Here is a 13,278-nt window from a genome sequence, read left to right as displayed (position 1 = left end):
GCTACAGAGACAGGGACAAGGTGCTTTGCCTGGCTCACGAACGTTGACCTCTGATCTATAATAATAATGAGCTCAGCATTTTTCCTGTCTATACTCCGGGACTGCAGGCGGCTCATAGGGAGTTCCTCCCGGTCAAGCGCACACTGAGTCGCACGGATGCTAAATATTCTCTCATTTACCCAGCAAAGCTGCAGGTGCAACACAAGGGCAAACTGCATTTTTTAACGGATCCGAAACTAGCAGCAAAATTTGTGAAAACCATCCTCCAAAAAGCCCAGAATTGCATGGGAGGTGCTGGCTCAACCATTTGACCCGGGAGGCCTGGCTGCGCCGTATATGGAGCTATACTATAACTGTGCACAGGTGCATTTTGCACACTATTGGGTGCACCCCATGAAATATCTACCACACATGGCCCCCAAAGATGATTCTATTTGTCCTGGTGAACTCTCTGGGGTGCTACATGGCCCACCTAAAGCTAGGACTCGGAAAGTTGACATGGTGGTATGCACGACGTGGGGTTGACGGATGCTCCTGCGGCGGGCTTGGACTGGCCAACCCTTTGCTCCTTCAGTTACGGTACGGGACATCGTCAATCCGCGCACACTTGAGGGAGGACGAATGGGCGACCATCTGATTGCTCTGGAGATGACAACCCTGGGATCCAGGTATCTGGAGGGCTCTTTTGTCTCCCCCGAAGCTGTGCTTCATGAACCGCATGATACTCTGAATTATCAGTTTGCCTTTCTACAAATGCAGGCGCTTATGAGGGCTAAATACCCTGGCTTTCCTATGGCGCCGCTGGTGGGCCAGGCTCTGGAGCTGGTATACAGGTCCTCATCGCCCGCTGCCTTATCACACGCATTTACAGGTGCATGCAACAGACAGCGCCTTCGGTGACACCCGGAGCCAGGGTGTGGTGGGAGGTGGATCTAGGGTAGGCCCTTTCGGAGGATGTGTGGCAGTATTGCTGCATGCACATGTGTGAGCTCTCCCCCAATTATAGACTGTGAATCCGTTTTAAATTTCTGCACTGCTTGTTTTTTACGCCGCTGCACCTAAAAAGGATGGGTGTCCAGCTGGATGCCAGCTGGATTTAATGCTTGGCGCCGGATGCAGATTTCCTGCATTTGGCATGGAATTGTGCAACATTGCAGGGATATTGGAAGAATGTGTTAGATACACTGGAAGACATAGTTGAAGTAGAATTGACGAGGCCCCCCAAATTTGCACGCCTGGGGTACGTCAAGGAGATTTCCCCTGACAGGCGGAGATTGGTGGGACTGTTGTTGGTACTGGCGATGTGCTGGGGCAGGGGAGAGGCATCTCGTTGCCGGGATTGGCTGCGTGATCCGGCATACTACCTGGAACATCTTATGGCATACTGGGACCTAATGCCACCTAAGTCTAGACCACGGGATATGTGGCTTCCCCTACAGACCTATCTTGAGGCCCGTGGCAGTGAGTGATTGTTGAATGCATATATGGCCAGCTGTGGCGGGTTGGCTTCCTCCCCCGAGAGGTCGAACCTGCACTTTACACTATTAGACTGGGTGCTACGAATGCAGGGACTCTCTTTCCCTTCTTCCCCTCCTTTTCTTTACCCCCCTTTTTCTCTCTTTCTGTTGTTCTCTCTATTTTATTGTTTCTGGTGCAGGGGGCCATAAGAGCGGTTAGACTATTTGTTCCTTTTTTCAGCCGAACCGTGTCCGCAGGTCAGTGCGCCCAGTGCACGTTTATTTTAGCAAGACATGATGGATAATAGAACTTTACAGCGATTGCAATGCGTGGGCGTATGAGACATCTATGGTAATGAGTTTATTGTTTGCTCTGCCCGCTGTGCAGGGGTTGTTCTGTAATTTGTTCTATTTTGAAACTGAAGCAATAAAAACATATACAAAAACAAAACGTACTTCAGTGAGTTGTGCATCTGCTGCAGACAAGTCCATTTAACCTGCAAGCATTTCAGTCTTTCTTTACCCTAAGACTGGTAAATGCTTCCTGGTGGGTGATAGTAACACTTGTTACTTCCCGAAATGTGCTGGATACATATAGATGAGTGTGCGTGTATAGATGCGTATTCACTGCCAGAATCCAGGCTATTTGTTTAATTCCAGAATGACAGAAATGTACACAAATCATAGATGTATGACTACAATAGTGGAATGCTAGTTTTCCTCTAAATTGAGAGTCCCAGATGTGGTACCAAGGGTAAATATTTGCTTTCGAGGTTTGGTCTAGAAAGAGTGGTAAGCTGTTTTCTGAACATAAAAGCATCCTTGTCATTACGGACCGTAAACCCTGTGCTTAGTGTCCAGGCTCTTGTTTCTCAAGGGCCCTCTGTTTACATTCTGGATGATCTGCGGCTCTTGAACGGGAGTCAGCCAGAGACAGCAGATCCCTGGCTGTCAAAAAGTGCTAATTTCAGATTAGTCTTTCAAAGAGGAGAGGCCTGTACTTCACACACCAGTGTGGAAGGCAGATAAGCAGCCTGTTGCCTCGCTCACTTGGTAGGTGAACAGGGTACATTTAATGTGACTGGCCTTGATTCAGAGCATATTTAGTGCGCAGAATCGCACGTTTTGGGAGATGCCGATGGATCCTCCTAGCTGGTGAGAAGGTCTTATCCTCTAAAATCCTCGAGTGACCAACAATGTATTTGTATTGCTTTTAAACAAGGTTTGTCAGAACAGTAAAGAAGCTAATTGAATTCATATTGCAGGAAAGCACTGCATCTACCAAGCAACAATAAAACGTGTTTAGAGTCTATGCACTGTCAGTTGGCGCTAGCCTCTTTGGGCCTGGGTGGCTGTATGCAAAGCTGAAAAAGAGTGGGATCCAGCTGCAGTCCGCAGTGGCAGACTCCAGACAATCTCTGGTTTACTGGTCCAAACGAGCACTGTTGCCAGTTCAAATAATCCCCTTATAATTAGTCCAAGAAAGCACTGTTGTTAACATCGAATACAATTATGTTCTAATGCGAACAGGCAACTGATTTGTAATTAATTGTGATTGTTATGGGCAAGCAATTTACAACAAAGTTAGTTGTTAGACAGTTTTAAGCAGCTCTGAAGAAACCCGCTGTTTGTTATTGTTTTCTTGTCTGCCCTGGTTCCATTTAATAATTTAGTTTAAAAGAGCAAAGAACAGATCCCCAAAGCAAGTGGTGTTGTTTATTCGCTGCAAACATGCCGCCTTAAACACAGATGTACACACGCAGCACTACTACACAGGCACAAAAATGTGCTTGCATGTAAACTTATGCCTTGTTAGTTCAAATGCACATTGCTGCGGATGTGCCACAAATGCAGATCTGCTGCATTGTACAAGTGGCAATTCCCCGGTGTGTGGAAGTTGCTCTTCCTCCCTGAGGTCGCATGACCATACACATGTCACTTCATTGGCTGCAATACTGCAGCCATACAGTTTTAATCACATTCAGCCTAACATGCTGTACTTTAACCATAGTCCCTAATGGACCCCATTTGTGTAAAAACGCATGTAATTACAGCCCTTCACCCCTAGAGGATGTTCACCATGATGGTAATCCATTGTTAATTACACTCAAGCCACAAGGACTGCAGCCATGATCTTCACCCCTAGAAGGTGCAGTTCTACTACCTTGAACAAAAGTTCCAGCTAGAACAGATCTTGAAAACACCTTGGTACCCTTGATGGGTGATCCTTTTCAAGTCCACTGAAATTGAGGGTGGGAACAGTATGAACTTTCTTAGGGGAAGGCTGCACTTCTCCTGCAGCTCCCCCCATGCTTGGGAATCCATTTGGTGGTGACCTCACTCTCATGGGGTCACCACTGTGCCAAAATTATCAATTTGGTGGCTTGGGCGATCAGCCTCACTTAGCATCATAGGGCCCTCCTCCTGGAGCATGCATAATGAATCAGCTGCTCGCCCACTGCATTGGGGAGAGCTGGTCTGATTCCTCACTCATCTGAGGCCTCACACCACACTGAATCTCCCTTTTCGGGATGTCCGGTCCCACCCAGACACTCCACCTGAGGTGAGTGGTGTTAGACATCGAAATGGGGAGCCTGCCCCTGGCCACTTTTCGATGGCTCCCCTCCTGCCCAGCACGTTTCAGTGCTGCCATTGGGAGTCAGCACTCTTCTTCAGTCGGCCCACGCCTGTGGGTTCTGGGCCCCTTCTTCTTTACCAGGGGAGAGTTTGATGGTGCTCCCCTGGCCTTGGTGTCTTCTCGAGGCCCAGGGAGGGGGCCCTAGACCCCAACCTCTGTAGGCAGGAATGAGACGGTGCTTCCCTGCCTCCACCGTTTTCTGGGGGCATCTTCAGGGGGAGCATGACGGTGCTCCCCAACTTCATATTTCCTGGTTGGCGGCCCAGGGATGGGGTCCTGGGCCCCACCCCTCCAGCACCAAGGGAGTCAGAGGACGCTCCCTTACAATGGGCATTTTGCTGGGAGACAAGCAACAGCACTCCCTGGCCATTTCATCTTTTTAGGGGCAGTCCCCAGGCCCTGACCCACCCCGGGGGCAATGTGGAAATCAGTGGTGAAGCCCCACACGCTGCATCCCCGGTCCTCCCCAGGGGTCTCACTCAGGGATATGTCAATGCCCTGTGGGCCAATCTGGGTAATCTGGGTCTCCTTGTGCTCCTGGTGGTGAGTCCTTGCCACCTGGAGCACTTTCTTCAGGGCTCCTAGCCAACTTTGTAGAGAGACATTCTCACTGACTTCCTGCACCAGCCTTTGATTTGCATGTCTCTCTCTGCCATCCTTGTGCAGAAGCCCAGTCATTCCCCCAACTGGTCTTCAGGGGGAGTAAGGGGACCAGCTTACCTGGTCCTGGGGTGGGCCCACTGGACCTGGTGGTCAATCAGGAGCATAGTCCTTGCCATATTGGGCAGTCAAGGTTTTTTTCCTTTCAGTTCACCATGACACCAGCCTTCAGTCCCAGTGTTCTGCAAAAAAGCACATCCAAGAGAGAGCTCTCTTTCCTGGTGAAGGCCTTTTAAGTGGGGGCAGAAGTGTCCAGCAGGGCTGTGCCTCTGGCCTATCCTGATGCCACATCACCTCTCCACCCCTGCCCCAACCTTCCTGCACAGTCTTCTGGGATAGCTCAAAATGTCATCGCCCACAAGTCAATTGCCACATGTGCTCTGAGGGTCTCAGCTCCCCTCATCCCTTACATTCCTGCCAGGGCCTCGCCAGCAATTCCTCCAAGGAGCCCCTCCTTGTTGAGTGGTCTGGGGCCGGCCTGGTTCCTGGTATGGCATGACAGCTGGCTGACTGATCCAGGGTCCTGTTCCTGCAGCTGGAGAGAACAGTAATTAATCAAGCATAGCAGCATCACAAAGGCCTGGGCCCTGATCCTGAGCTGCGTCAGAAAATGATGACATTCCTGGATGACCAATAAGCTGTACAGATATGCTTTTGTAACCTACTGCATTGTTCTTTTCATGCAAGTTACAGTGTATATTGGTGTGACTCTGGAGTCTGTGGTCCCTGGGGAAATGGAGTGGCACCCTAGGACAGCCTTTCCCCTTGGAATATAATGGGGTGTCCCTACAGTCTAGACAGTAAAGCACACTGACTACGTCTGACATGTGTACACTCACATCATAAGGCCTATTCTAGGCCACCACCCACTCTGCATTGGCCCTTCTGCACCAGGCTATCTAGGAACAGTTCTTGGGCTGTGCACGATAGGTGTCCTTCCTGCGCAGCCCTCACACACGTGTACACATGTGTACACACTTGATCACTTGCAACCAGCCCTGGGACCCCTACTCTTGCTGCATCTCTGTGGGCTTGTCTTAACATGGTGCCACCAGCTGTAAACATCCTCAGTCCATTTCACCATGAGTTTACTGTGGGTGAGTCCCAGACTATGAGGCTCCCCCACAGTAAAAGGTTGAAAACATGGTGATCCAAAAGCAACAAATCTGGGTGGACCAGATGGTCAGAACAGCCCTCTCTCAGTTACACGATCCTTTTCAGCCTTTCTACTTCACAATTTCTCTTGTGCAGTGGCCTTTAACCTCCACCCACCAAAGCCTCAACATCACCATCTTTCCAGAGATTATGATTCTGTTTTTCAAGATGCACTTATGCTTTACATTAAGGTGCACCCTTCAGATTTGTATTATATCCTGAATGTCCTAAATGGCATGAAATAGGTAGTGCATCAAAAGTGGTCTCTGGTCTAAGTTTCCTCAAATATGCAGATTGACCCTGTCCTTCATCTAGTCCTAAATAGAGCCCTGTTTACTTAGCAAATAATGTATTTACTATTACAAAGAGAATAATTTAATTATGAAAGTATATCTTTAAATTTAATTTTCATTTGATTTATGATTTTCTGTGTCTTCTGTAATATAAAACCCCATGAATATAGAATGTATATTGCAGTTTGTTATTTTTCTGAAAGGCTTTTCAGACACGTGTTGAACTACAATTCAAAATATTGTAGGTTTGCATTCACTTGCAATATGACACAAATGATTTACTATTATTTAAAAACTGTTTTACAGGGCTTGGCCTGTACTTAATGATTGTGCATGAAAAGAATAGTGAGATGTAGTCATTTCTCTTTTTGGCCTCCAAAATTCTGGGCCTGATTCAGAAACGTAAAAATGCCCATGCATATTTACTCACTTTTATACTTACTCCTACACCTATGGGTAACACTCAACTTTTTTTGGTAGGCCCCATTTCTGAGTGGAGGTTTACACCAAGGTGTAGACTTACATATTTTCACCTCTTCCAATGAGAGGATGGGGCCTCTTATGAATCTGTAATTAAGATATAACGTTTCTACATGTAGCTTTAGAACTGCATTTTATGTTCTGCCTAGTTGGTGGACATGTCCGCCACCGGGCAGGAGGCCTTCACCACAGACTTAGAGACCTACACCACTTAAGTGGAGCTCTCCGTCTGAGAAAATTCAGGGAAAATTATGAAGGTTTATTATTCTTAAAATTATGTATGTAAATGTACATTGATTTAAAATATTTATTATCTAACTGAAACGTGAAAAACAAAATTGCTATAACACATTAAATCATGTTTTAAAGAAAATATCTTTTAAATATATTACTCAAATGTGTACATATTTATTTTTAAAAAACAATTTAAAAACTTGCTCTATTATTGTTCATATTTTGTAAACTTTGTTAAAAGTAATACATTTGAATAACTGAAGAGCTTTGTACAGCTTTTTAAAAAATGATAAAACTTTAAGTTTTTTTTAAAGTAAAGTTAGTGCATTATTACCTTCAAAAATGTAATAATTATGTATAAACACAAAAATATGTATGAATATCTATTTCAATGTAAATTTAAAGTGTGTATGTAATATATGTTTTAAGCACCACAATATATTATATACACTTATACTGTAGTTATTAATATTATATATTTATACAATTATATACGCTGATATTTAATTACAAATAATATTAATGTTCAAATAACCTTAGGAGTTTGTTTAATTCTCTTTATCCATTGATGTTTATGAGCATGTGTTGCAGTGCACCTGTTTTGACACATTTAGGGCTGTGGAAACTTTCTAAGTCTTATTTTCTGAATTGAAATTGCCTTACTTGTTGTATGTGGGTGTGTTTTATATAAGCAGGTCCCTCCTAAAACTCTCTTTAAATTTCCCTAAGCCCCTACCATTTAGTAGTGAGCATTCTTCATTTGAAAACCACCCCCCTTATCCTACAACATTTACTACCAAAATATATACTATGTATGTGGAGATCTCCCGCTCTGTGGCGAAGATCTCATAAGGAAACAATAGGAGAGGTGGAGGTGAATGTATCCAGACATCGGTTTGTGAACTGCATTTTGTAATATGTAAGTAGTACTACTGTAGTACTGCATTATGTATTACAAAATAACATTTCTGAACCAGGTCCTCTGTTTCTGTACTCAGATAGTTCACATTATCTAAAGAGTGAGCAGTGCTTTCTACTGCAGCCTTCACTGCAGAGCCTAGTGCGACGTCTGCAGGCCAGAGGATTGAAGGACATTGGTTTATATCCCCATAAGATAGCTCAAAGGTTTAATGTGCATGGATCATAGACCTGTGTGTAGCCTGCCGGCCGCATAATTTAGTATTAGCAGAACTGCTCATGAGATTCATGTGTGTGCTTCTGAAAACCATGTGGAACATGCCGGTCAGAACTTAAAATGCTGTTAAGATAGCTCAGTATATAAAGCACTCAGGGCCGGCTTTAGCGCTGGAGGCACCTAGTGCGACAATGATTGTAGACGCACCCCAGTGACCACCTGCACTATGGATTCCCTCACTACCACCCTTTCACAGAGCCACTCAAGTCTCCATAACCACTCTCGGTCAGATGCATTTAAATATTTTTATAGCATCACTCATACCAGTGTAGGGTCGGATGTCCGAGCACAGAGTCAATCAATCCAACTTGTGTAAATCAGTGCATATGAAATGTAACGTAAGATGAACAACTGCAAGGTGTAGGAGTTACAGGCAATTCATAATGGTAGGCTGTACAGTTTAAAAGTGCTCATTCTGGAGAAGCATATACTCAGAATTTAAAATGTAACACCATGGTTGAAGGCTCTCTTTAATAATAAGAATTGATTTCTTCCCAAATTAACCTTTTTTGCAACATTAGAATAATGAAACACTGGTGAAAAAAATCATAACTCTCTAATTTATACCTTGCTGCTTGCATGCAGCTGTTTGTTGACAGTTAATTACTTACTGTTCTATATTAGGATTTCAATTTGTAAACTGCAAATAACAAAAGAATCTGACAAAAGCAGTAACACTCTGACCTTTTTACATTATATGCACTTTGTGATCTTCAAGGTACAGTTTCTTTGCAGTAGACATAGTAACCCTTTGCAGTGAGTCAAAGCTCCCCCTAGACAGAACTCCAATCTCTCTCCAGAAAGACTCTTAATCACTGAGTTATCTTGATATTTCTATTGTTGCCTGAAAATAGCCGGAGGCAAAGAAGGCTGGCAGCAGGTAATTTTAAAATAAGAATACACTTGCAAACACAGCGCCCTTACTGAAGTCAGCACCCGGTGCGGTAGCACCGGTCGCACCAGACTCGAGCCGGATCCGAAAGCACTAAATACAAAGACCTCAATGCACTGTGTAATGCCTAAATTTAATCCTTTTAGTGCTCACTCAAATATACTGCACATTGAGTTGATACATTATTTTCCTCACCTAAACTGAAGACACAAACTAAATGTATATTTCTGAAGTGTCTGCTATCTTGCATGATTGTTCTATACACATTTGGCTCAATTTTTCTTTGGAATTAATTAAGGTCTGATTTAGGGTTTGGCAGAATAGGAAAACTATTGTAAATCGGCAGTTCCTCCAGACCTTTAAATGCCTGGTTCTCCTCTTCTAAAGTCAGCAGAAATGCAGTCTTTCTACCAGTGCAGCCTCAGTTGGCTCCTCCAGCAAGAACCATTGCCCCTGTGCTCTGCTTGCCTCTGGACTGTCACAGAATACCCCTGCCCAAGTCTGCCATGCAACATATTGCAGACTCAGGCAGGAAATACATCGACAATAGTTCTGACGCGCAGGGAAAAAACTCCATCTGCATCAGGGCCATGTTTTTTTGTTTACTGTGACAAACATGAATGCCAAAGAGGGGGCAACACAAATGTTTGTGTTGCCTTGCATTCATTTCTGTCTTCAGTAAATCCACCATACTCCTTAAAAACACTTTAGTAAGGGCCCTTACAGAAACTATGTTTTTTAGCACATGTATATGAAACTTATGCTTTAAAATGCTCTATTTGACCCCGTGTTTTTCAGAACGTTCCTAGGTAGATAACCCCCCTAACCCCAAATCACCCAAGACTAGGTCTGACTCACTCACTTTACTTACCAGCTACAATTTAGGGCACGTACTAAACCCGATCACTTTAAAAGATCAAGTCAGCACCCTGATGTAGATGGTATTTAAAAAATACATTTGTCTGTGTTGTGTTGGTATATTAATTATATTAGTCATGCATTTATTGTCGAACTTTAGTGACGCCTTTTATAGTACTGTCATCGGGACTAAGGTAATGGACATCCCTTCCTGGGAAGATTCAGGTTCAAAGGTCATATGATAGCACTTCGTGTGATGTTTTCAAAGTCCAATGGCGTGTGATGTCCCTTGTACCACTGGTATTTAGGTGAATGGAAGTCCAGGAAGCTAGACAATCTCTTTCACTTACGTATGTGTCTAAATAAAAGTGTAAATGATGAATGTGCACGTGGTCATTCTCCTGACTTTGCTGCACCTAACGCCTTGTTGTGTCTTCAGGAAAACTGGCTTTGCCACTTCCCCTTTATCACACTGCCCCAGAACTCGTGTCATCGAATTATTCAAACAAAACTGAGAAATGTATTCTTCAAGCAAATAATGCGCACAGCAGATCGTTGAACCAAGACCCACTTAAACCTTTAAAAATGTCAGTCTGTTGTTTCTAAAAGAAATCTATAGGATATATGCTGAAGGTATTTACATGCCTTCAGGGCCGGTGGTCTACTGGGATGACAAGGTGAAGAGTCCTTATTGATAGGCCAAGGCATCTAATCTGACAACATACAGTTGATAACGTGTGTGCTGCAGCTCCAGGCGCACATCTTTCAATTACTAAAGTGACTCTAACCCTCTTAAAGAAGACGTTGTGTACGCCACAATGGTGTCAAGGCCCAGGTAATAGGCTCTAAGTGAAGCAGCAAGTCAAACAACACGTCCTGTGTCTCCACTTTCTCCCTTCTGTGCAAGGAATGACGTGTAAATACCGAACTTCGCACTCTCTGTTTGCTGTGACATTCCACCCCATGCCTGACTGCCATTCACCTCCTGAGGGTATCTCATGAACTCGGGACGTGCGAATTCAACACTGCACTGCGTTAGAGTTTTAAACTCCATGGAACTTAATCTATGGGCCTGATTTAGACTTTGGCCGATAGGTTACTCGGTGACAAACGTGACGGGTATCCCGTCCGCTGTATTACAGATGTCCATAGGCGATAATGGCTCTTGGCTGAATGATGGGGAGGGAAGGGCTGCGGGAGCCCGCCTTTCCATGATACAATGGGCTCAGAACTATAATCATATGACTTGCTTCTTCTGTAAACTCACTCACGCAGTGGGCAAATTCGTAAAACCTACTTTGACTTCAACAGTCCTTTGGAATATTTTACCACGCGAACATGCTAGCGAGAAATGTCATTTAGGCAAAGATATGTTGAAAGTAGCAGACCGGAAGTCTAGAAGTTCTAGCTTAGCACACTCTCATTGTAAGGCCCAAATATCTCTGCAAAAGTACCATGTTTTCTCTTCAACACATACAAATTAATCTCATGATATTACCATTTTGCTCTGTTTCAATTTTTTCTGACAATAGAGTAACGTTTCAATTATTTTGTTTTCATCATTTGAATCGTCACACAGTTAAAAAATACATTAAAGTCACGATGTAAAATGAATACTACCACTCTTATGGTGAAATAGACATTTGTAATCTCTCATATTCAATGAAAGGTGTTGTGGGTCGTAAATCTTACTGCATTCTTTTATGCCTTGATTCATGAAAATATATACCGAAAAAAGTTACAAATTTGAGCGTTAATACATAAAAACTGACGTCGAAGGCACTTTGGAAAAAAAGTCACGTTCTAAACTGAAACGCCCAAACACCTCAAAGAAAACCCTTTGTGAGTGAAGCTGATTAACATCTGAGACTAACGACTACTCCGCAGAAATACACCGAGCGAGCCTATTTCATTGTAATAATAGTGTACTCATGCACAATCACACGTGATTTATAGAGACTTCCTATACCACTAAACCCTGCTATTTTACGCACCTTACACACGCGGCATCTCCATGACAACAGAAGCAGAGCATATGTGATTATTTCAAAAGCGCATCTTGCTTCCTAGTGAAAGTTCAGGTGCACTTTCAAACCCTGCAGTGTGGTGCAATGAAGCTACGCATTTTTAGCATAAAGATCCATGCCGGGAACTAATAAGGCAAATTATACTCACTTTGCATACTCTGCAGTAAAAGGAGCCGGGGACGCTGCGAGACGCCAAACTCAGGAGACCTTCTGGGTCGGTGCTGTAGACCCTATGTCTACATAGAGAGAACACGGAAAGAGGGAGAAAGTGCCGGTGAGAGGAGGGAATGACCAGCCGCTGCACGCTGGCGCGCCCTCACACTAGCCACCGGACTCCAGGTAGCTGCTTCACCTCTGGTCCCTAGGGACTCTTCTGCCTGCTCATAGGTGGAATCTGCGGCCCTTAGCTCTGATTGGACAGCGCATTTAAAGACAGATTAGTTAGCAGTAAGAGAGTTATTGCACAGCCTGAACATGCCTTTGTTATGCTGGTCCACACACTGCGGCTACACTATGCGGCAGAAAGAGCACTTGACTCTCGCCGTCCTTAGAACTTTCACTGAGACATACCAATGTCACTTTAACCTCAATTCATACAAAAAAGTATACCAAATCTGAACATGGCTGGGCAAAGCAGTGGTATGAAATGGTACAGAAAGACGAACTCGTTTCCAATTAATACATACTCTTAATTTCTAAATAAAAATGTAAGGATGCATCAGAATAAATCTGTCTGGTATAATACACAGTACATTGTTTTAATCACTAAGGGCCAGCTGTACGAAGCGTTTTGCATGGCGCAAACTGCGAAATTAGCAGAACGCACATCGCAATGCACAATCCCATTTTGCGAGTCGGTTCCGACTCGCAAACTGGGAATGCGACTCGCAAATAGGAAGGGGTGTTCCCTTCCAATTTGCGATTCGCACCGCAATGCAGAATTGCTTTGTGACCTTGAACGTGGTTGCAAAGCAATTCGCAGTTAGCACCCATGTCAAGTGGGTGCTAACTCATTCGCAAAAGGGAAGGGGTCCCCGGGGGACCCCTTCCCCTTTGTGAATGTCGCCATAAACCTTGAACGTGGTTGCAAAGCAATTCGCATTTAGCACCCATGTCAAGTGGGTGCTAACTCATTCGCAAAAGGGAAGGGGTCCCCGGGGGACCCCTTCCCCTTTGTGAATGTCGCCATAAATATTTTTCCAATGGACCACTGCCTACTCTGAAAAAACAAAACCAAATGGTTTCATTTTTCCTTTTGTATTGCAACTCGTTTTCCTCCAAGGAAAACGGGCTGCAATACAAAAAAAAAAAACTGTTTTATTAAAAAAGCAGTCATAGACATGGAGGTCTGCTGTCTCCAGCAGGCCACCATCCCTGTGAGTGCAGGGA

The 13,278-nt window shown here is 44.3% G+C and overlaps 1 protein-coding gene across 1 annotated transcript in view; it reads right to left on the bottom strand.

Annotated features, from left to right (window-relative positions):
* COL21A1 (collagen type XXI alpha 1 chain) overlaps positions 1-12,234 on the bottom strand; it is a 190,627-nt gene extending 178,393 nt beyond the window's left edge. The window contains exon 1 of the mRNA XM_069235782.1: positions 12,038-12,234. The gene's annotated coding sequence lies outside the window, so the exon portion shown is untranslated. The remainder of the gene's footprint in view (positions 1-12,037) is intronic.
* Between the last annotated feature and the right edge of the window lie 1,044 nt (positions 12,235-13,278).

The sequence above is a fragment of the Pleurodeles waltl genome, chromosome 5 (genome assembly GCF_031143425.1).
Source record: "Pleurodeles waltl isolate 20211129_DDA chromosome 5, aPleWal1.hap1.20221129, whole genome shotgun sequence".
In the NCBI taxonomy this organism is placed as follows: domain Eukaryota; kingdom Metazoa; phylum Chordata; class Amphibia; order Caudata; family Salamandridae; genus Pleurodeles; species Pleurodeles waltl.
Note: the sequence above shows the minus strand (reverse complement) of the source record. Positions and strands in the feature narration are given on the sequence as shown.